Source organism: Apodemus sylvaticus, chromosome 2, assembly GCF_947179515.1.
Source record: "Apodemus sylvaticus chromosome 2, mApoSyl1.1, whole genome shotgun sequence".
Classification (NCBI taxonomy): domain Eukaryota; kingdom Metazoa; phylum Chordata; class Mammalia; order Rodentia; family Muridae; genus Apodemus; species Apodemus sylvaticus.
This window is the reverse complement of record NC_067473.1, coordinates 158,302,004-158,325,031: the sequence shown is the minus strand read 5'-3', so window position 1 is coordinate 158,325,031 and position 23,028 is coordinate 158,302,004. Positions and strand designations below refer to the sequence as shown.

The following is a 23,028-nucleotide window of genomic DNA, read 5'->3' as shown; positions in this document are numbered from 1 at the left end:
GGGGATTCTGAAGATTCTACTGTAGGCCCTCTGCTTGTAAAGCAAGCACTTCAAATCCAGTGCTCCGAGCCACAGATTTGTCAGAACATCTTCATGTATGTATAGTATTATACATTGTTCTTCAGTCTTCTCAGTCCTGGCTGTGACCTACTGGACTCTACAGTTATAATTTGATGTTGAGTTTAGTTTCTAGACACCATAACAGTAAACTAAATCTTCCCTCCATAAACTACCTGAGCCAAACCTCTTCTTACCTAACTATTCAGTTTATTGCCATTGTGACCTTTCATTTTGACCCCTTCCTCTGAGGCAAACTCATCCAGGCCTGTTCACTTTCCTGCAGACTCTGTGAGGTGCTGTCACTCCACATTCCCTTTTGTGATGCTCCATAAATTCCAGTTTTTGTTTGTTTGTTTTGTTTTGTTTTATTTTTATTTTGGATTTGTGACATCAAGTAAACAGGCCTTTAGGGTAAATGTTTCTTCACTTCTGTTATCAGGAAGAATAAAATTTTGAAGTGAGAGATTTGCAATTGGTTGTGTTTGACTGGTATAACCTGAGTGGAGATCAGGAGATAGACACTCTGTGGACTTTTTTCATATGTTCTATAAAAGGACAAAGGAAAAGGTACATTTTGTGTATGCAGTGAAGAGCAAATGACATAGGTAACAAATTGTTATTACTTAGTAAAGTGATTTAACTGTTCAATTTTTCCTAGAGTGCATAAGCAGAAGAGGTAAACCAAATCATTTGTAAATAAATCTAATAGTCATGGCTTATATAGTAACTTTCTTTCTGTTCAGATCAGCTATGCTCCTTTTGATGCGAGTCTTGGGACCAGAGTCCAGCTCCAGTCTCCTTACCAGTTTCCTGTTCATACTGCAGCTCTGTACCAGCGAATTATTCAACTGCTGCTCTACTTCACTTGGGTCTGTGTTGGTCTGGTGCTTCCAGCTGATATGAGGGGAGAACTCTTCATTAAGGAAATCACAGAGGAGATGATCAACCATGGAATTTGTGTTGCATTTGCAGAAAAGGTTCCAGTATTTCCTTTTTTTGGTGACATAGGCTGGTACCAATTAATGATACGTTTCAAATACACATGTGTTGTTGTTGCTTTTGGTGACACTCATGATTTTCTGACACTTGTCTCTCTCATCATTTCCGGTGCTATTTTTGGTAATGTCTGGATCACAACTTCTGATTGGTATACTACCATATTACCCTTTAAACAAAATCTAATTTATACATACTTTGGTGGAGCATTATCATTTTCAGTTCACAAGGATGAAATTCTGGGATTCAAGGATTTTTCAAAGAAGTGTTCACCCTAGAAAATACTCTCATGATATCTTTATCCAGGATGTTTGGTCTATTTTATTTGAATGTTCACATTTCTATGAGCATGGAGTCAAGAAACTAAGTCAATGTGAGCAAAATGGCAGCCTGAGCACACGATCTCTGCATGTTTGGGATATGAATACCTCACCCTTGAGCTACAAAGTCCATGCAGCTGTGTATGCCATTGCCCAGGCACTCCATGAGGAGCTGTCACTCAGAGCAAATGGAGACTCATTGGATCAAGGTGGACTCCAGGCTCCTCTCCCATGGAAGGTAACAATAGCTATGTTTATGCTTTCCTAGAGTATTGGGCCTTGGCTTTTAATTATTGCATTTTGATTCATGATCTGACATAGTGTTAGAAAAACATTTCTTATGCTAGCATGCTTCTTTATGTTACTATCTCCTTCCCAAAGTATTCATGTTTATTCTGTAGCATAAAGTAGGATAAAGAAATAGAAGAAAACATGTCATCATGTTTAAAGTTGAGCTAACATTTCTATCAGGAAACAATATGTGCATGCTGTTGAGAAAATGATATTCCTAGTTTAAGCAAATTAAAACAATAATATTTAAGTTATTTAATTTTCACATCTTTTATTACTCCTTTTAATGTTCTGTGAAGTAATGATAATACACAACAGAGGAGATTTGTACAAATATAAATGTGGCATATTTTAAGGCTTTTAGGTACATTTGATGCCAAAAGTTTGTATTGTTTTGATAAAAAGACCCTTGAAGAAGACATAGCTTTTATGAGACTACACATTATCATCCATGACTGTTCTCCAGTCTACTTCTTTTCTTGTTGCTGTTGTTGTGGTCTATTGTACTTGGTTCTACCTTAGTTGTCCTCACCACACAGCCTCATATTCCTTGCAATCCAGGATGTGTCTTTCCTAGGTTGCCTCTCATGTCCTGAGCCTCAAATTAAACCAGTCATTCATTGGTTGATCAGTCCCACACATTCTGAGCCACCATTGTCCCAGTATATCTTGTAGTCAGTACAGATTGTGAGTCCAAGTTTTGATGAATATGTTGGTGTCAGACATGTACCACTGGAAGCCTTGCCTGGTTACAGAAGATGGCCAGTTCAGGTTCCATATCCTCCATTACTAAGGTCTTGCTAAGGTGACCTTCATAGGTTCCAAGAAGTTCCATTTCACTAGGTTTGATATCTACTCAAAATGCCCTAGTATTCCATCTCTCTTTGTGTCTCTCTGACCATACCCTCTCCCTGCATACTGCCCTTCACATTTTTTTCCCTTCTTGTTCCTATCTCCACATACCTCTAGCCTACCCAACCAGTCTTTTGCATTTCCAGGGACATTCATTTGACCAGTCTACCTCCAACCCCAAGAACTCACTTGTTACTTATACTCTCGGGAGTAGTATTCCATTAAGTAAATGTACCACATTCTTTTTATACATTCTTCCATTGAGAAACATCTACTTTGCTTCTAGTTTCCTGATATTTTAAACAAAGACGCTATGAACTAATTGAGTAAGTGTCCTTGTGGTAAGATGTAGTGTTCTTTGGTTATATGCTTAAGAGTGGTAGAGATGGGTCATGTGGTAGATAGGTTTTCTGAGGACCCTTCATAATTATTTCTATCGTTTCTGTACAAATTTGTACTTCCTTCATCAGTGTAATTGTGTTTCTCTTGCTCCATTTCCTTGCCATTATGAGCTGTAACTTTTAACATTGATTTTAGCCATAATGACATGTGTCCAAGTGAAGCTCAAATTAGTTTGATTTGCATTTCCCTAATGGATAAGGATGTTGAATATTATTTTTGTATGATTCTCACCCCTTTGAGATTTCTCTATTGAGAATTTTCTATTTAACTCCATACCTAATTGTAAAAATTAGATTTGTGGTTTGTTGATGCCTTGTGTCTTCATTTCTTTATATATTTTGTGTATTATATCTCTGTCAGATTTAGAGTTAATAAAAAATCCTTTTCCATTCTGTTGACTGCCATTTTGTCCTATTGATGTCTTTTGCCTCTCAGAAACTTTTTGCTGTCATGAGGTCCTATCTGTGTTCTGTTTAGAAAGTTTCTCCTGTGCTAGGATGTATAGAATTAAATACATTTTCGCAACACATTCCACACTATGTTCCTTAAAGATCTGGGTTCTCAAATGAAAAACACACACTCAGTCTTTATAATTTAATATGCTTTAAACAGCTCAATGGTTGGGCCACTTGCTAACCTACATTTGGCTAATTCACCTCCTTCTGATAATCCAGAGTTTTCATGTTCACTACTTTTTCTTCTATCAAAGGTTGGTTTCCAGCAGCTATGTGCATGTAAATTTTCTCATTTAAAGAGGTTTTTTGGGAACGCAATTACCATTAATATTATAAGAATTTATAAATATTTTTCAATGCTAATCCCTATTTATCTTCCATAAAGTTCAGTGTTCTATCAAGTGTGTTTTAATGTTGTGATCATCATTTCATCTTGATTTTTGAACAGGGCTAATATGGATCTAGGAGTATTGTCCAACATGAAGATAGCCAGTTAGATCAGCACCGTTTTCGAATATGCTATCTTTTTTTTCCTATTGTGTGTTCATGGATCCTTTTTAAAAAATAAGGTGTCCATACATGTGTGGATTTATTTCTGGATTTACAATTCAATTCCATTGCTCCCCATGTCTGTTTTTATGAGAATGCTTTGTGGTTTTCATTACTATAGCACTTTGGTAGACTTAAAAATTAGGGATGGAGTTACCTCTGGAAGTTCTTTTACTATTTATTATGTTATTCTCCTGATCCATGAGGGCAGGAGCTCTTTTTTTTTTTTATTACAAGGGAAAACATTTAATTAGGACTGGTTTACAGTTTCAGAGGTTCAGTCCATTGCCATCATGATTGAAAACATGGCATTGTCCAGACAGACATGGTGCTGGAGGAGCCAAAAGTTCTACATCTTGATGCAAAGGCAGCTACAGGAGACTGTCTTTTGCAGGCAAACAGGATGAAGCTCTCATTCCACACTGGGAGACAACTGAGCATAGAGACCTCAAAGCCTACCCTCACGGTGACACACCTACTCCAAGAAGGCTACACCCTCTAATAGTGCCACTCCCATTGGCCAGACATATTCAAACTACTTGTTTTATTCGATATATTTTTATTTACATTTCAAATGATTTTTCCCTTTTCCGGCTGCCTCCCACTCCCCAAAAGTACACAAAAGCCCCCTTCCCTCCCCCTGTTCTCCCATCCACCCCTTCCCACTTCCCTGTTCTGGTTTTGCCCTATACTGCTACACTGAGTCTTTCCAGAACCAGGGGCCACTCCTCTGTTCTTCTTGTACCTCATTTGATGTGTGGATTATGTTTTGGATATTCCAATATTCTAGGCTAATGTGTAATTATTAGTGAGTCCATAAAATGATTGATCTTTTGAAACTGGGTAACCTCACTTAGTATGATGTTTTATAACTGCATCCATTTGTCTAAGAATTTCATGAATTCATTGCTTCTAATGTCTGAATAGTATTCCATTGTGTATATTTACCACATTTTTTGCGTCCATTCTTCTGTTGAGGGATACCTGGGTTCTTTCCAGCTTCTGGCTATTATAAACAGGGCTGCTATGAACATAGTGGAGCACGTATTCTTATTACATGCTAGTGAATCCTCTGGGTATATGTCCCGGAGTGGTATAGCAGGATCCCCTGGAAGTGAAGTGCCCAGTTTTCTGAGGAACCACCAGACGGATTTCCAGAGTGGTTGTACCAGTTTTCAACCCCCACCAGCAGTGGAGGTGTGTTCTTCTTTCTCCACATCCTCACCAACACATACTGTCTCCTGAATTTTTAATCTTAGCCATTCTGACTGGTGTAAGGTGAAATCTCAGGGTTGTTTTGATTTGCATTTACCTAATGACTAATGAAGTTGAGCATTTTTTAAGATGCTTCTCAGCCATCCGAAGTTCTTCAGGTGAAAATTCTTTGTTTAGCTCTGTACTCCATTTTTAAATAGGTTTATTTAGTTGTCTGGGGTCTAACTTCTTGAATTCTTTGTATATATTGGATATTAGCCCTCTATCTGATGTAGGGCTGGTGAAGATCTTTTCCCAATTTGTTGGTTGCCGATTTGTCCTTTTGATGGTGTCCTTTGCCTTACAGAAACTTTGTAATTTAATGAGGTCCCTTTTGTCAATTCTTGATCTTAGAGCATACTCTCTTGGTGTTCTGTTCAGGAATTTTCCCCTGTACCAATGTCCTCAAGGGTCTTCCCCAATTTCTTTTCTATTAGCTTCGGAGTGTCTGGCTTCATGAGGAGGTCGTTGATCCATTTGGAGTTGAGCTTAGTACAACGAGATAAGGATGGATCATTTCGCATTCTTCTGGAAGCTGACCTCCAGTTGAACCAGCACCATTTGTTGAAAAGGATATCTTTTTTCCATTGGATGTTTTCAGCTCTTTTGTCGAGGATCAAGTGGCGATAGGTATGTGGGTTCATTTCTGGATCTTCAATCCTGTTCCATTTATCCACCTGCCGGTCACTGTACCAAAACAATGCAGTTTTTAACACTATTGCTCTGTAGTATTGCTTGAGGTCAGGGATACTGATTCCCCCAGAATTTCTTTTGTTGTTGAGAATAAATTTAGCTATCCTTGGTTTTTTATTATTCCAGATGAATTTGAGAATTGCTCTTTCTAACTCTAAGAAGAACTGAGTTGGGATCTTGATGGGTATTGCGTTGAATCTGTATATTGCTTTTGGTAAAATGGCCATTTTAACTATATTAATCCTGCCGATCCATGAGCATGGGAGATTTTTCCATTTTTTTGAGGTCTTTTTCCATTTCCTTCTTCAGAGTCTTGAAGTTCTTGTCATACAGATCTTTCACATGATTGGTCAGAGTCATGCCAAGGTACTTTATACTGCTTGTGGCTATTGTGAAGGGTGTCATTTCCCTAATTTCTTTCTCAGCCTGCTTATTCTTTGAGTATAGGAAGGCTACTGATTTGCACGAGTTGATTTTTTCTCCTGCCACTTTGCTGAAGCTGTTTATCAGCTGTAGGAGTTCTCTAATTGAGTTTTTGGGTCACTTAGGTAGACTATCATATCATCTGCAAATAATGATAGTTTGACTTCTTCCTTTCCAATTTGTATCCCCTTGACCTCCTTATGTTGTCTAATTTCCCAAGCTAGTACCTCAAGTACAATATTGAAAAGATAAGGAGAAAGGGGGCAGCCTGTCTAGTCCCTGATTTTAGTGGGATTGTTTCAAGTTTCTCTCCATTTAGTTTGATGTTGGCTACCCGTTTGCTGAATATAGCTTTTACTATGTTTACCTATGGGCCTTGAATTCCTGTTCATTCCGAGACATTAAACGTGAAAGGATGTTGAATTTTGTCGAATGCTTTTTCAGCATCCAACGGAATGACCATGTGTTTTTTTTTTTCTTTGAGTTTGTTTTTGTACTGGATTGCATTGATGGATTTCTATATATTGAACCATCCCTGCATCCCTGGGATATAAACTACTTGATCATGGTGGATGATTGCTTTTATGTGTTCTTGGATTCGGTTGGCAAGAATTTTATTGAGTATTTTTGCATTGATGTTCATAAGGGAAATTGGTCTGAAGTTCTCTTTCTTTGTTGGATCTTTGTGTGATTTTGGTATCAACGTAAATGTGGCTTCATAGAAGGAGTTGGGTAGTGTTCCTTCTGTTTCTATTTTATGGCATAGTTTGAAGAGTATTCATGTTACGTCTTCTTTGAAGGTCTGATAGAATTCTGCACTGAAATCATCTGGTCCTATGCTTTTTTTGGTTGGAAGACTTTCTATGACTCCATCTATTACTTTAGCAGTTATGGGAGTGTTTAGATAATCTATTTGGTCCTGATTTAATTTTGGTATTTGGTATCTGTCTAGGAAATTGTCCATTTCCTCCAGATTCTCCGGTTGTGTTGAGTATAGACTTTTGTAGTAGGATCTCATGATTCTTTGAATTTCCTCAGTTTCTGTTGTTATATCCCTTTTCATTTCTAATTTTCTTAATTTGAATACATTCCCAGTGCCCTTTGTCAGTCTGGCTAAGTGTTTATCTATCTTGTTGTTTTTCTCAAAGAACCAGTTCCTAGATTCGTTGATTTTTTTGTATGGATCTCTTTGTTTCCACTTGATTGATTTCAGCCCTGAGTTTGATGATTTCCTGTATTCTTCTCCTGCTGGGTGAAGTATCTTCTTTTTGTTCCAGAGCTTTCCGTGTGCCATTAAGCTGCTAGTGTATGCTCTCTCCCATTTCTTTTTGGAGGCATTCATGGCTATTTGTTTTCCTCTTAGCACTGCTGTCTTTGTGTCCCTAAGATTTGGGTATGTTGTGCCTTCATTTTCATTAAATTCTAAAAAAAATCTCCGATTTCTTTCTTATTTCTTCTTTGGCCAAGTTGTCATTGAGTAGAGTATTGTTCAGCCTCCATGTGTATCTGTGATTTCTGTTGTTTTTGTTGCTGTTGAAGACCAGTCTTATTCCATAGTGATCTGATAGGAGGCATGGGATTAGTTCGATCTTCTTATATTTGTTGAGGTCTGTCTTGTGACCAATTATATGGTCAGTTTTGGAGAAGGTATCATGAAGTGCTGAGAAAAAAGGTATATTCTTTTGCTTTAGGGTGAAATGTTCTATAAATATCAGTCAAATCCAATTAGTCCAAAGCTTCAATTAGCTTTACTGCGTCCCTACTTAGTTTCTGTTTTCCTAATCTTCTGTTGAGGATAGTGGAGTGTTGAAGTCACCCACAATTATTGTGTTAGGTGCAATGTGTGCTTTGATCTTTAGCAAAGTTTCTTTTATGAATGAGGGTGCTCTTGCATTTGGCACATAGTTGTTCAGAATTCAAAGTTCTTCTTGGTGGATTTTTCCTTTGACCAGTAATAAGTGTCCTTCCGTTTCTCTTTTGATGACTTTAGGTTGAAAGTCAATTTTATCTGATATTGGAATGGCTATTCAGACTTGTTTCCTGAGACCATTTGCTTGTAAAATTGTCTTCAAGGCTTTCACTCTAAGGTAGTTTTTGTCTTTGACACTGAGATGTTTCCTGTATGCAGCAAAATGTAGGGTCCTGTTTCCTTGTCCAGTCTGTTAGTCTATGTCTTTTTATTGGGGAACTGAGTCCATTGATGTTAAGAGATATTAAGGAATAGTGATTATTAATTCCTGTCATTTTTTATGTTATTTTTATATTTGAGTAGTTATCTTCTTTTGGGTTTGATGAAAGAAGGTTACTATCTTGCTTTTTCCAGGGTGTTATTTCCCTCTTTGTATTGGAGTTTTCCTCTTATTATTCTTTGTAGAGCTGGGTTTGTGGAAAGATATTGTGTAAATTTGGTTTTGTCCTGGAATATCTTGCGTTCTCCATCTATGGTGATTGAAAGTTTTGCTGTGTATAGTAGTCTTGGCTGACATTTGTGTTCTCTTAGAGTCTGCATGAGATCTGCCCAGGATATTGTAGCTTTTCATTTCTTCCCAAGGCTTTCTATGTCCAAAGTTGTCTCCCTTTGTGATTTCTTAGTGGTTTCTACTTCTGTTTTTAGATCCTGGATGGTTTTGCTCAGTTCCTTCATTTGTTTGTTTGTGTTTTCCTTTAATTCTTTAAGAGATTTTTGTGTTTCCTCTTTCATGACTTCTGCCATTTGACTCACTTTCTCCTGTATTTCTATAAGTCTTTTTTGTGTTTCTTCTCTATTGCCTTCTATCTCTTGAGCCTTATTCTCCTGAATTTCTTTAAGTGATTTTTGTGTTTCCATTATCCTGGTTTCTAGCTTATTCATGTTCCCCTGTATTTCTTCAAGAGATTCATTAATGTCCTTTTTGTGTTCTTCTCGGAGCATCATGACCAGTGATTTTAAATCCAAATCTTGTTTTTCTGGAGTGTTGGTGTATCCATGACTTGCTGATGTTGGAGAGTTTGGTTCAGACGCTGCCATATTGCCTAGATTTCTGTTAGTAGAGTTCCTACGTTTGCCCTTTGCCATCTTGTTATCTCTGAAGTTAGTTGGTCTTGCCTCTGACTGATGTTTGAACCTCCTGTGAGGCTGTAGGGCTATTTCAGCAACACGGGAGGCTGAGTTTCTCCTGTCACAGATTGCTGATGTGCTGCCCTCCTCTTGGGTGCCCTTGGAACCCTAATGTGCCTTGCCCCAGATTGTGTCTGTGAACCAGGTGGTGCCTGTTTACTCCTTCAGGGAGTGCTGATGGTGTATGCTTCGGGGACCTTTTCTGCAGGAATCAGCAGAGTGCTGATCATTGCTGGGCAGCCGCTCCCCAATCAGGGTGGTGCACACAAGAATAGCCTAGTTGCTCAGGCCCTGAGTCTAGGCAAAAGCCTGGCAGGCTTAGGCTTGAGCAATGTTCGCCTTGGGCTATGACTGTGAACTGGTTCTGTCTGGTAGCCGTGATGGCAGCATGTGCGCTTCTTGAAAGTCCTGGGAGAGTCTGCCCAGTAAACAACCTCCTGGCCGGGTTGGCACACAGATGGCCCACCAGACAACCCAGGGCCTGGGTGCAATCCAAAGCCTGGGGTGCTTAGACCCCAGACATAGGGGCATAGCCCGCTATGTTAGCCTGGGGCTATGACTGTTAACTGGCTTTGCCTCCTAGAACTCTCTGGTGTCCTGTAGTCAAAATGGCAGCATATGTGCCGGGACAGACTGCCAGGCAAAGAACCTTATGGCTGGGTTAGCTCACCGATGGCCCCAGAATAGCCCAGAGCCTGGGTGCAGGCCAACACCTGTGGGACTTAGACTCCCGCGATGTTGGCCTCAGGCTAAGTCTACTTACCTCGGGGCTTTTGGTTCTCTCTGGTGATGGTCAGTGATAGTGGACACAGGGCCTGCCAGGACCCTGTATCCTTGGTTCCACTGCTGATTGCCCTTCAGCTGGATAAGATGCTGCTGCCGCTGCCACCGCCACCTTTCTTCCTGGAAGTTCTTTGTTTCTTCTGATATGTTCCTCGTTTTCCTTCCAAGACTTGAACTTTTTTCATACTAGTCTTTTGCTTCCTTGATTTGGCTACCCCAAAGAACTTTATATTTTGTGGTTATTGTGAAGAGTGTTGTTTCCCTGATTTATATCTCAGTCTGTCCTTTGTATATAGGAAGGCTACCAATTATTTCTTTGAGTTAGTCTTGTATCCAGGCATACGGCTGAAAGTGATCACAGCCATATAAGTTCCCTGTAGAATTTTGGGGTTTGCTTATGTATACTATCACATTATTTATAATAATGATGTCTTGAATTTTTATTTTCTTGTCTGCATCCTTTGATCTTCTTTGGCTAACTTACTATGTAAGGTCCAATTTATTAATAACATCTCTTAGCTTCAGCTTATTTATTGAGCTTTTATCAGATTGACTCATGCATTATCGATAGTGGGTGGGGTATTATAGTCTTCCACTACCAATATGTGAGATCGATGTGTGCTTTGAGATTTCCTGGTGTTCCTTTAACAGCCTTGGGTTTTTATGCTTGTGGTATAGTTGTTGAGAATTGGGATGTCATATTGGTAGATTTGTACTTTGATGAATATGAATGTTCTTTCCCTTCTCTTTTGAGTAATTTTGTTTTGAAGTCTATTTTATCAGATGTTAGAATATCTATTGTACATTGAATTTTAGGTCCATTTGCTTAGAAATCCTTTCCCCAACACTTTAATCTGATGTAATTACTATGCTGATTTTGAGATGTGTTTCATATTTGCTTTGAAAGGTTGGATCTTGTTTTCATATCCGTTCTGTTAGCCTATATCTTTTTATTGAGGATTTAAGTCCATTGATATTGAGAGATATTGAGAGATATTGATGCTTCTTGTTTTTATCGGGTGCCAGAAGTGGTTATATGTTTGAGTATGAGTGTATGTGTCTTTGTTTTTCTGCATAGTTCCCTCTTTTGGTTTTTCTGCTGTGAGGTTATGAATTTCTTATGTTTTCATTGGTATACTTTACCTTCTAGGGTTGGAGTTTTCATTTTAGCACCATCTGTAGCAATGAATTTGTGGACAGATATTGTTTAAATTTGTGTTTATCACAGAATATTGTTTTCTCCAGCAATGGTGATGGAACGTTTGTCTGGGTATAGCGATCTGGGCATCTGTGGTATCTTAGAGTCTACAATGTAATTGCCTATGCGTTTCTAGTTTTAGTGTCTCCACTGAGATGTTTGTGCAATTTGAATACATCTGCCTGTATAAGTTACTTGGCCTTTTCTCCTTGAAGCATTTATTATTCTATTTTCTATATGTTCAGTGTTCTGATTATTGTATAGAAAAGTGAGTTTATTTTCTGATCCAATCTATTTTATGTTCTATATACTTCTTCTACATTTATAGGCATTTTTCTTTTTTCCTTTTTCTTTTTTTTAGGAGTTAGGTAATTTTTCTTTTTTGAGTGTATTAAATATCGGTCTTCGAGCTAGGATCTTCTCCTTGTTCTATTCCTATTATCTTGATTTTTATTTCTATTAAATTTCTTCTTTCTCAGTGCCCCATATTCCTGCATGTTCTGTGTCAGGGACACTTATTCTCCCTGTGGATTTCTTTTCTAGCACACAGTCAAGTCTTGACAGCTTTTGGTTTGTGTGGTTGAGTGTAGTATTTTACTCTAATTTGTTTCTTTTTTTTTGTAGGATTTTTTTATTATATATTTTTATTTTCTATATTCTTGGTTTACATTCCAAATGATTTCCCCTTTCCAAGTTCCCCCCTCCCCATATGTCCCATAAACCTTCTTTTCTCCACCCTTTGTCAAATCACCTCTCTCCTTTTTCTCTGTCCTCCTACTCCCCTCCAATGCTAGATAAAGCCTTTCCAGTAACAGTGCCCTCTCCTAACTTCTTCATGGGAGTCATTTGATATGCTAATTGTGCCTTGGGTATTCAAAGTTTCTGGACTGATTAATATCCACTTATCAGAGATTCCATTCCATGTGTATTCTTTTGTGATTGGGTTACCTCATTTAGGATGATATTTTCCAGTTTCAACCATTTGCCTAAAAATTTCATTAATTCATTGTTTTTAATTGCTGAGTGGTATTCCATTGTATAAATATACCACATTTTCTGTATCCATTCCTCCATTGAGAGACATCTGGTTTTTTTCCAGCTTCTGGCTATTATAAATAAGGCTGCTATAAACATAATGGAGCATGTGTCTTTATTGCATGCTAGGGAATCTTTTTGGTATATGCCTAGGAGAGGTATAGCAGGGTCCTCCAGAAAGTGTCATGCCCAGTTTTCTGAGGAAAGGCCAGACTGATTTCCAAACTGGCTGTACCATCTTACAACACCACCAGCAGTGGAGGAGTGTTCCTCTTTCTCTACATCCTTGCCAACACCTGCTGTCTCCTGAGTTTTTAATCTTAGCCATTCTGACTGGTATGAGGTGAAATCTCAGGGTTGTTTTGATTTGCATTTCCCTAATGACTAGTGATGTTGAGCATTTCTTAAGGTGCTTCTCAGCCATCTGAATTTCTTCAGGTGAAAATTCTTTGTTTAGATATGTACCCCATTTTTAATAGGGTTATTTGGTTCCCTGGGGTCTAACTTCTTGAGTTCTTTGTATATATTGGATATTAGCCCTCTATCAGATATAGGGTGGGTGAAAATTTTTTCCAATTTGTTGGTTGTCATTTTGTCCTTTTGAAAGTGTCCTTTACCTAACAGAAACTTTGTAATTTTATGAGGTCCCATGTGTCAATTCTTGATCTTAGAGCATATGCTTTTGGTGTTCTCTTCAGGAAAATTTCCCCTGTGCCCATGTCCTTGAGGAGTTTCCCCAGTTTCTTTTCTATTAGTTTCTGTGCATCTGGTTTTATGTGGAGATCCCTGATCCACTTGGAGTTGAGTTTAGTACAAGGAGATAAGAATGGACCAATTCACATTCTTCTGCATGCTGACTTCCTGTTGAACCAGCACCATTTGGTGAAAAGGCTATCTTTTTTCCACTAGATGTTTTCTGCTCCTTTGTCGAAGAACAAGTGACCATAGGTGTGTGGATTCATTTCTTGGTCTTCAATTCTATTCCATTGGTCTACTTGTCTGTCACTGTGCCAATACCATGCAGTTTTTAACAGTATAGCTTGAGATCTGGGATACTGATACCCCAGAAGTTCTTTTACTGTTGAAAATAGTTTTAGCTATACTGGGTTTTTTGTTATTCCAGGTGAATTTGAGAATTCCTTTTTCTAACTCTGTGAAGAACTGAATTGGGATTTTGATGGGGATTGCGTTGAATCTGTAATTGCTTTTGGCAAGGTGGACATTTTAACTATTTTTTTTATTCGATATATCCTTTATTTACATTTTAAATGATTTTCCATTTTCTGGCACCCCACTCCCCGAAAGTCCCATAAGCCCTCTTCCCTCCCCCTCTCCCCCCGTCTACCCTTTCCCACTTCCCTGTTCTGGTATTCCCCTATACAGCTGCACTGAGTCTTTCCACAACCAGGGTCCACTCCTCCATTCTTCTTGGACATAATTTAATATGTGGATTATGTCTTGTGTATTCAAAGTTTCTAGGATAACATCCACTTATCAGTGAGTGAATACCAGAATTGATCTTTTGAGACTGGGTTATCTCACTTAGTATGATGTTCTCCAGCTCCATCCATTTGTCTAAGAATTTCATGAATTCATTGTTTCTAATGGCTGAATTCCATTTTGTAAATATACCACAGTTTTTGTATCCATTACTCCCTTGAGGGACAACTGGGTTCTTTCAAGCTTCTGGCTACTACAAATAGGGCTGCTATGAACATAATAGAGCATGTGTCCTTAGTGCATGCCAGGGAATCCTCTGGGTATATTCCCAGGAGTGGTATAGCAGGGTCCTCCAGAAGTGTCATGCCCAGATTTCTGAGGCACCACCAGACTGATTTCCAAAGTGGTTGCACCATCTTGCAATCCCACCAGGAGTGGAGGAGTGTTCCTCTTTCTCCACATCCTTGCCAACACCTGCTGTCTCCTGAGTTTTTGACCTTAGCCATTCTGACTGTTGTTAGGTGAAATCTCAGGGTTGTTTTGATTTGCATTTCCCTAATGATTAATGATGTTGAATATTTCTTAAGGTGCTTCTCAGCCATCCGAAGTTCTTCATGTTAAAATTCTTTGTTTAGCTCTGTACCCCACTTTTTAATAGGGTTATTTGGTTCTCTAGGTTCTACCTTCTGGAGTTCTTTGTATCTATTAGATATTAGCCCTCTGTTGGATTTAGGGTTCTTGGATTCGGTTGGCAAGAATTTCATTAAATATTTTTGCATCGATATTCATAAGGGAAATTGGCCTGAAGTTTTCTTTTTTTGTTGGATCTTTGTGTGGTTTTGTTATCAGTGTAATTGTGGCTTCATAGAATGAATTGGGTAGTGTTCCTTCTTTTTCTATTTTGTGGAATAATTTGAAGAGTATTGGGATTAGGTCTTCTATGAAAGTCTGATAGAATTCTGTACTGAAGCCATCTGGTACTGTGCTTTTTTTTTGGTTGGGAGAATTTCAATGACTGCTTCTATTTCTTTAGGGGTTATGGGACTGTTTAGATGATCTATTTCATCGTGATTTAATTTTGGTGTTTGGTATCTGTCTAGGAAACTGTGCATTTCCTCCAGATTCTTCAGTTGTGTTGAGTATAGGCATTTGTAGTAAGATCTGATGATTTTTTTTTAATTTCTTCAGTTTTTGTTGTTATATCTCCCTTTTCATTTCTAATTTTGTTAATCTGGATACTGTCTCTGTGCCCTTTGGTTAGTCTGGATAAGGGTTTATTTATCTTGATGATTTTCTCAAAGAATCAGCACCTGGTTTTGTTGATTCTTTGTGTGGTTGTCTTTGTTTCTACTTGGTTGATTTCAGCCCTGAATTTGATGATTTCCTGCCTTCTACTCCTCCTGGTGAAATAGCTTCTTTTTGTTCCAGGGTTTTCAGGTGTGTCCTTAAGCTGCTAGTGTATGCTCTCTCCATTTTTTTTTTTTTTTTTTGGAGGCACTCAGGGCTATGAGTTTTCCTCTCACCACAGCTTTCATTGTTTCCCATAGATTTGGGTATGTTGTATACTCATTTTCATTAACTTCTAAAAAGTCTTTGATTTCTTTTTTTATTTCATCCTTCACCAAGGTATCATTGAGTAGAATACTGTTCAGTTTCCATGTGTATGTGGGCTTTCTGTTGTTTTTAATTGCTATTGAAGACCACTTTTGCTCCATAGTGATCTGATAGGAGGCATGGGATTATTTTGATCTTTTTATATTTGTTGGGGTCTGTCTTGCGAACAATTATATGATTGATTTTCGAGACGGTACCATGAGGCACTGAGAAAAAGGTATATTCTTTACCTTTAGGATAAAATGTTATATATATATGTATATATATGTTAAGTCTAATTGGTCCAAAGCTTCAATTTGTTTCACTGTGTCCCTGTTCAGTTTTTGTTTTCCTGATTGGTCCATTGAGGAAATGGCAGTGTTGAAGTCACCCACAATTATTGTGTTAGGTGCAATATGTGCTTTGAGCATTAGTAAAGTTTCCTTTATGAAGGAGGGTGCCCTTGCATTTGGAGCATAGATGTTCAGGTTTGAGAGTTATTCTTGGTGTATTTTTCCTTTGACCAGCAAGAAGTGTCCCTAAGGGTCTCTTTTGATGTCTTCGGGTTGAAAATCAATTTTATCTGATATTAGAATGGCTACTCTGGCTTGTTTCCTGAAACCATTTGCTTGTAAAATTGTCTTCCAACCTTTTACTCTAAGGTAGTGTTTGTCTTTGTCACCGAGGTGTGTTTCCTGTATGCAGCAAAATGCAGGGTCCTTTTTACATATCCATTCTGTTAGTCTATGTCTTTTTATTGGGGAACTGAGTCCATTGATGTTAAGAGATATTAAGGAATAGTGATTTTTACTTCCTGTCTTTTTTGTTGTTATTTATTAAATTTTATTGGTTATCTTCTTTTGTGTTTGATGAAAGAAGGTTACTATCTTGTTTTTTCCAGGATGAGGTTTCCCTCCTTGTATTGGTGTTTTCCTCCTATTATCCTTTGTAGAGCTGGGTTTGTGGAAAGATATTGGGTAAACTTGGTTTTATCATGGAATATCTTGGTTTCTCCATCTATGGTGATTGAGAGTTTTGCTGGGTGTAGTAATCTTGGCTGGCATTTGTGTTCTCTTGGAGTCTGCATGAGATCTGCCCAGGATATTCTAGCTTTCATAGTCTCTGATGAGAAGTCTGGTGTGATTCTAATAGGTCTTCCTTTATATGTTACTTGGCCTTTTTCTCTTAGTGCTTTTAATATTCTTTCTTTGTTTAGCACCATTGGGGTTTTGATTATTATGTGACAGGAGGTATTTCTGTTCTGGTCCAGTCTGTTTGGAGTTCTGTAGGATTCTTGTATAATCATGGGCATCTCTCTCTTTAGGTTAGGGAAGTTTTCTTCCATAATTTTATTGAAGATATTTCCTGGTCCTTTAAGTTGCAAATCTTCACTCTCATCTATGCCCATAATCCTTAGGTTTGGTCTTCCCATTGTGTCCTGGATTTTCTGTATGTTTTGGGTTACCAGCTTTTTGCATTTTGCATTTTCTTTAACTGTTGATTCCATGGTTTCTATGGTATCTTCAGCATCTGAGATTCTTTCTTCTATCTCTTGTATTCTGTTGCTGATATTTTCACCTATGTCCTCTGATTTCTTCTCAAGCTTTTCTATCTCCAGCGTTGTCTCCCTTTGAGATTTCTTAGTTGTTTCTACTTATGCTTTTAGATCCTGGATGGTTTTGCTCAGCTCATTCACTTGCTTGGCTGTGTTTTCCTGTAATTCTTCAAGAGATTTTTATGTTTCCTCTTTCATGACCTCATCCTGTTGACCAACGTTCTCCTGTATTTCTTTAAGTGATTTTTGCATTTCCTCCTTATTGGCTTCTGTATTCTCCTGAATTTCTTTCAATGATTTTTGTGTTTCCCTTGTAAGGACTTCTAACTTTTGATCTATTTTCTCCTGAATTTCTTTAAGAGATTTATTTATGTCCTTCATGGGATCCTGTAACAGCATCATGACCAGTGATTTTAATTCCAAATACTGTTTTTGTGGTGTGTTGGGGCATTCAGGACAAGCTGTTAATGGAGAGTTGGTTTCAGATGCTGCCATATTGCCTTGATTTCAGTTAGGAACATTTCTACGTTTGCCTTTTGCCATCTAGTTCTCACTGGTGTTAGTTGGACTTGTTATCAATGCTGGACTCACTAGTGCAAGCTTCCTCTTCCCAGCTGGCCTCTGAGTGCACAGCTTGCTCCCTGCATTGCCTAGAGATGGGGTGCTGTGGCCCAGGCTGTTCCAGATCCCTAAGTGGAGACAGGAAGGATCCTGCCAGAGTCCTCAGGACTGGATCCACTACTCTGCAGGAGCAGACACACCAGAGCATGCTGCTTCCTCCCAGCCCGCCTCTGGGTGAACAGTTGGCCTCTGGCATGGTCTGGTGACAGGGTTCTGTGGACCAGGTGGTTCCCAATCCCAAGGTAGAGACCAGAAGGCTCCTGCCCGAGGCCTCAGGACTGGATTCTCAGCTCTGCAGGGCCGGACTCACCAGAGCATACTCCTTTTTCCCACCCAGCCTCCTGGTGCACAGCTGGCCTCTTGCAAGGCCTGGAGACAGGATGCTGTGTCTTGTTTCTGTTTTAAATTCATGCATTTAGTGTACTTTCTTTAAATTCACTATTAATCTTCTTAATAATGTCTATCATGTGAGAATTTTCTATATGGGGCAGTTGACCCCTTTTGTTCATCTTTTTATCTGACTTCGTAGATTCAATTGAATATGTTCCATTTGAATTTTTCTCTAAGAATATCAATTATACTTAAACTATTCTGGTGGTTTTCAAACATGTTCAAGACACATTAGCATGTACTGCTTATCAGTAATGCTGACACATTTGGGAACTCTTCTGATTTCTCTTTTCTATCTGTTGTAGCAGTTTTGTCAAGTGTTTCATTCATCTAAAGATATACCCAGGTGGTATTGCATTCACTTTGTGGTTTTGAGCAGATTACAGCCTAGCACAAAGATAAAGAAGATACAATGCTCAATTTAACTGTGTTATTCTGCTTCTTTGCTGTTCTTGACTGTATGTCAGTTTCATTTTCTAGATAACAAAATTTTCCTTTTCTGTGAAAGTTTCCTTTAACTTTTCTACAAGGCAGGAACATGAATAAAATTTTACTCCCGAGTATTTTTAAATGAGATCATATTCATTTTCCCTTCACTTTAAGAGGAAAGAATTTTTCTGATTCAACCTTAAAAGTAAAACATTCTTCTCTCTAAGGAAGGGATATTTTTCACTTAATTCTTCAGAGAATTGGGTTTTTTGTTTGTTTTTAGTTTAAATTATATGGTCAGATATAATTATTTGTGTATCTACACTATATAGTCTATTAAAATAATGTATTCTTTGACAGGTACAACAAGCATACAAATAGAAAATGCTTTTCTTCACATCCATTTCTCTAAGTTTCTTAGTTCTCTGCATACGCACAGATCCTCCAGTCTCCCACTATCTCCCTATTCTATATTCATGTCTTTTGATTTGTTTTTTCTTTCATGACCCACTAGATTTATGACTTACAGGGCCTTCCATATGGGCATGAATATGCAGTTATCCAATGAGGCAGAAGGAATTAAAAAATGTTGGTATTTCTAATGACAATGACTTCCTCTCCTTTAGAATCTTTTAAATTCTTACATTGCTCATGTGATGGGCTTGACCCCATAAACTTCCTCCCTCATCTGAAGTTAAACATTTTTATGGGCTCGATCTTGTTCTGTTTCTATACAGGCAGACTTTGCTATCATAAGCTCCTGAGTGCCATGACCATGTCATACATAAAAGACATTAATTAGTTCATGGACCTCCTAACCAGCATCTGATTTGTTCATTCTCTCAATCCCCTCTTTCCCAATGGTTTTTATGATTTGGAAATTCTCTCATGGCTGTCCTGTTTCAATATGAGCAATCAATATTCGTGGCATAGAGAAATTATCTGATATAATCTCACAATAGCAGGATTTTATGGATATAAATATTTAGGAGGAAATTCAATAATGTATATTCTTAGCCAAACAGAAGCAGTAGGCACACCCATATGATTTCTGATCTCCCAAGATATTGATCTAAAATATGTTTGTTGTAACAGGAATGAGTTTGTCTTGTAAGGACATCCTCAAATACCATGAGCAAGAAGTTGTTTATTCCCATAACAGTTGCACCAGTATTTCCCCAGTATGCATATCATGCCTGGAAAGTAGGTATTATAGAATGCAAGGTCTTCAGTTGGGAAAAGCCTCTGCTGACTTTACTTCCTCAGCAGTTTGTAGTTTAGCTTCTACCAGAGTGAAATGTGCCAAACAGACAAGCAGAATAGACAACAGGGTGAAAGTTTTCTCATTAGTTCTGGCCTCATTGCTGTGTCCTGAAGCAAAGTGTGTGGTGTCTTGAGCAGTAGGGTCTGACCATGTGGTTTGTATGTGTAACCAAAGGCAAGGATCGTAACCTTCATTATCTTGGGGTCTTTTGGGGGCTTCTTAACTGCCACCAGTATATTTTATATATAATAAACTGTAATACCTCTGTTTAAATTCTTTTTAAATTGCATTTTGCTTTGTAACTAGCTTAAAGTTGTAGCTATATATGACTTCTTCATAATCTTCAGGTTTGGTTAACTTACCCTACTCTATTCTCTCTGACTCTGATCCAGCTTTGCAGGTCTCCATCAAATGTTCCTATACATTTTGCGTCCTTCCTTATTTGCAAATTCCTTATTTTAAAATCTGAAAATTTTATTTCATTTGAACTTTCTTGAGTTATGTATGGTGGTGAAAAATTATGACTTTTCTGAAAACCTCTTATGCAAATTTAAACAACCTAATTCAAATCGTTTTTATTTTTCATAATTTTTCAAATTGTAAATCTCAAGATTTAGAATCTGTCTGCCAGAGTCATCACTGAGTGACAGAGGAAAGTTCAGAAATAAAACCTGAATAGTGGTGATAGATTTGCTAAAAAGCATATAACTTTGTTAATGTCTTGGTATAGTCATACATGTGCTAGCCTTATGATAAATATTTGATAAATGAAATAAAAGCTAAAGCCACAGGAACATACAGTTTGTGAAAGAGAGGGCAATTATAGTAACCAGGTTTATTTGCATCCTAGTGAGTTATACTGCAATTTCTGACAGTTATTTTCTCTTTTAGCTCCATCCATTTTTACAAAAGGGCAAACATGGAAGAAACATCAATGAGGAGAACATTGTGACCCAGGAAGATTCAACAACCAAGATTGACATCTTTAATTACCATTCTCTGCAGAGTGGTACCAAAGCTCAAGTGAAAGTTGGCGAGTTTCTGTTTGAATCTCACGGTGTTCAGCATCTTTCCCTAAATGACAAACTCATAAATTTGGGTGTATACAACAATCAGGTGAGTTTCTTTAAAGTCAGCACTTGTGTGGAAAAAGGAGGAGAGTGTGCCTGTGATGGTGGCAGGAGGTCCTTCATAGGAGAGCTCTGGAATGCAGATCCTGAGGGGATAGGAACACCAGCAGGACCAAACATACTGAAGGCCCACAGGACTGGAGCTGCAGGCCTAACCGGTGGGGCCATTAGCACAGCCTTGAATACCTATTATAGGTGAAGCTGTTTAGCTGTGATGGGGCTCAGCAGGCTGAGAGGAGTCTGGCTTGGATCCTTTCCCATGTCAGCTAGAAATGCTGAGGCTTGCTCTGTGCTTTTACACAGCAGGTTTAATAAAAGAGACAGTTCATAGTTTTATCTTTTATTATTAAAAGACTTAAAGGAGAAAATGAGGAAGAGAAGAAAGAGTAATGAGGGACAAACATGACCATGTGAAAGAGAGAATGAGAGAGAGAGATGTGTGTGTGTGTGAGAGATGTGTGTGTGTGTGTGTGTGTGTGTGTGTGTGTGTGTATGAGAGAGAGAGAGAGAGAGAGAGAGAGAGAGAGAGAGAGGAGAAGGATAAAAGAGAACTAAGGGGGGTGGGAAGTATCCATTTATAGTAAGGAGGGTTACCTTGCCAGGTAACAGAACACTAGGGAGTGGGGCATGCCACATGTGACTGATGACCACAGTATTATGGAGTTGAGTCTCCAGAGTGGCCTTGCCCAACCAAGCTACACACACCATTGTCCCACAAGCACTGTATGTTGTTCTCAGAGTGGAATTCCTCAGAGAACAGGGTTAAGGGAATGTCGAGTGCCATCAGGCTGAAAGTGTCCTTAGTTTGTCCTTTATAATGGTGAATACCACAACTTTCTGCCTATGAGTCATTGTAAGAATTACTGATTCATTTTGGATTAATTCTTCAGATGGTTTCATTCTTGTAATGATCAGATACACCCATGGCTTACCTAGAATGAAATAAGAAAAAAGAAAAAAGAAACAAAATCTTGGACAGCCATTTGGATTGATCATAGTGGTCAAGGCTTTAGTGGAAGTAACTGTCTTCAGTAAATAAATAAAATAAATACATGTGGATGAAACCAGTCTCCCCAAATAAGGACTTATAAATATAACTTTGATTTTATGAAGTTAATTGTCATCTCTGAGGCTTACTGCCTCCACCTGCTATCCTAATTCTACTTCAGGATGCTTCTAGACTCCTATGGTCTATTCTAGTTCTAGAACATTTACAACCTTTGAGATTTAAAGCTGAAGAAGCTCCCCATCTCTACCTCTTTCTGAGTTCTGGCTGGCTGGTTCAACTCAGGTTTTGTGGCCCAATGTCTTCTTCAAGCTGATTGCTTCAATCTGACTTCTCTCAGTTTCTGACTGAATTTGATCTGCTTTGCTTCATACTAAGTTCGGCAATATGTATTAATCTTTTGGCTCCTTCTTAGATATTGCTCCTCTTTCCTTACAGTATTATGTAGCTTAATTTCCTCTATATTTATTCATTTTATTGGGCACATTTCCTTCAGAATCAATATGAAGATATACTTTGATGTAATAAAGCTGTTTTGATGAATTGATGATTTTCTAATTGCTGATCATGATTTTAAAGAGCTCCTAAATTCATACAATATTCTCAAGCACCCTATAAAATCAAAGTTGCAAATAGAGCTCTTTATAACGTCATGTTTCCTGAATTAATTGTGCTCGGAAAAAAAAAACGATTGGAAAAAATTAATGATCAATGAGAAAACATTTATTCAATTATAGATTAAAGAAATATTCCATAGGTGTTCACTGTGGAAAGGCAAGGCCATATGAAACTGTTGCTTTCAACTTATAATGAACTGATACAAAGAAAAACTGCTTTGAATTTATATCCTTTCTGCTGTAATTCCTTTTTTTAGCATTTTATGTATGAGGTAATTTCTTTTTACATAGATTTTTGTAACAGAAAACCTATAAAAACACTGAAAGCAATAATAAAGACTTGGAGAAGCCTCTTTGTGCTTCTCCCAATGTGCACTTGTTTTTCTGTGCACTTACTCTGACTTTCTTAATTTCTTTTCTTTTCTTCCTTTCCTTTTTTCTATTCTTTTCTTCCTTCCTTCATCAATTCTTTCCTACCTTCCTTCCTGCCTTTTCCTTCCTTTCTTCCTTCATTCCTTCCTTCCCTTAGTCCCTCTTTCCCTCTCTCTGTCTGTTCTTTGTTTCTTTCTTTGTTT

At 38.1% G+C, this 23,028-nt stretch overlaps 1 pseudogene; it reads left to right on the top strand.

The window, feature by feature from the left end:
* The window catches only part of LOC127677644 (vomeronasal type-2 receptor 26-like), a 43,433-nt pseudogene that overhangs the window by 6,262 nt on the left and 14,143 nt on the right, over positions 1-23,028 (top strand).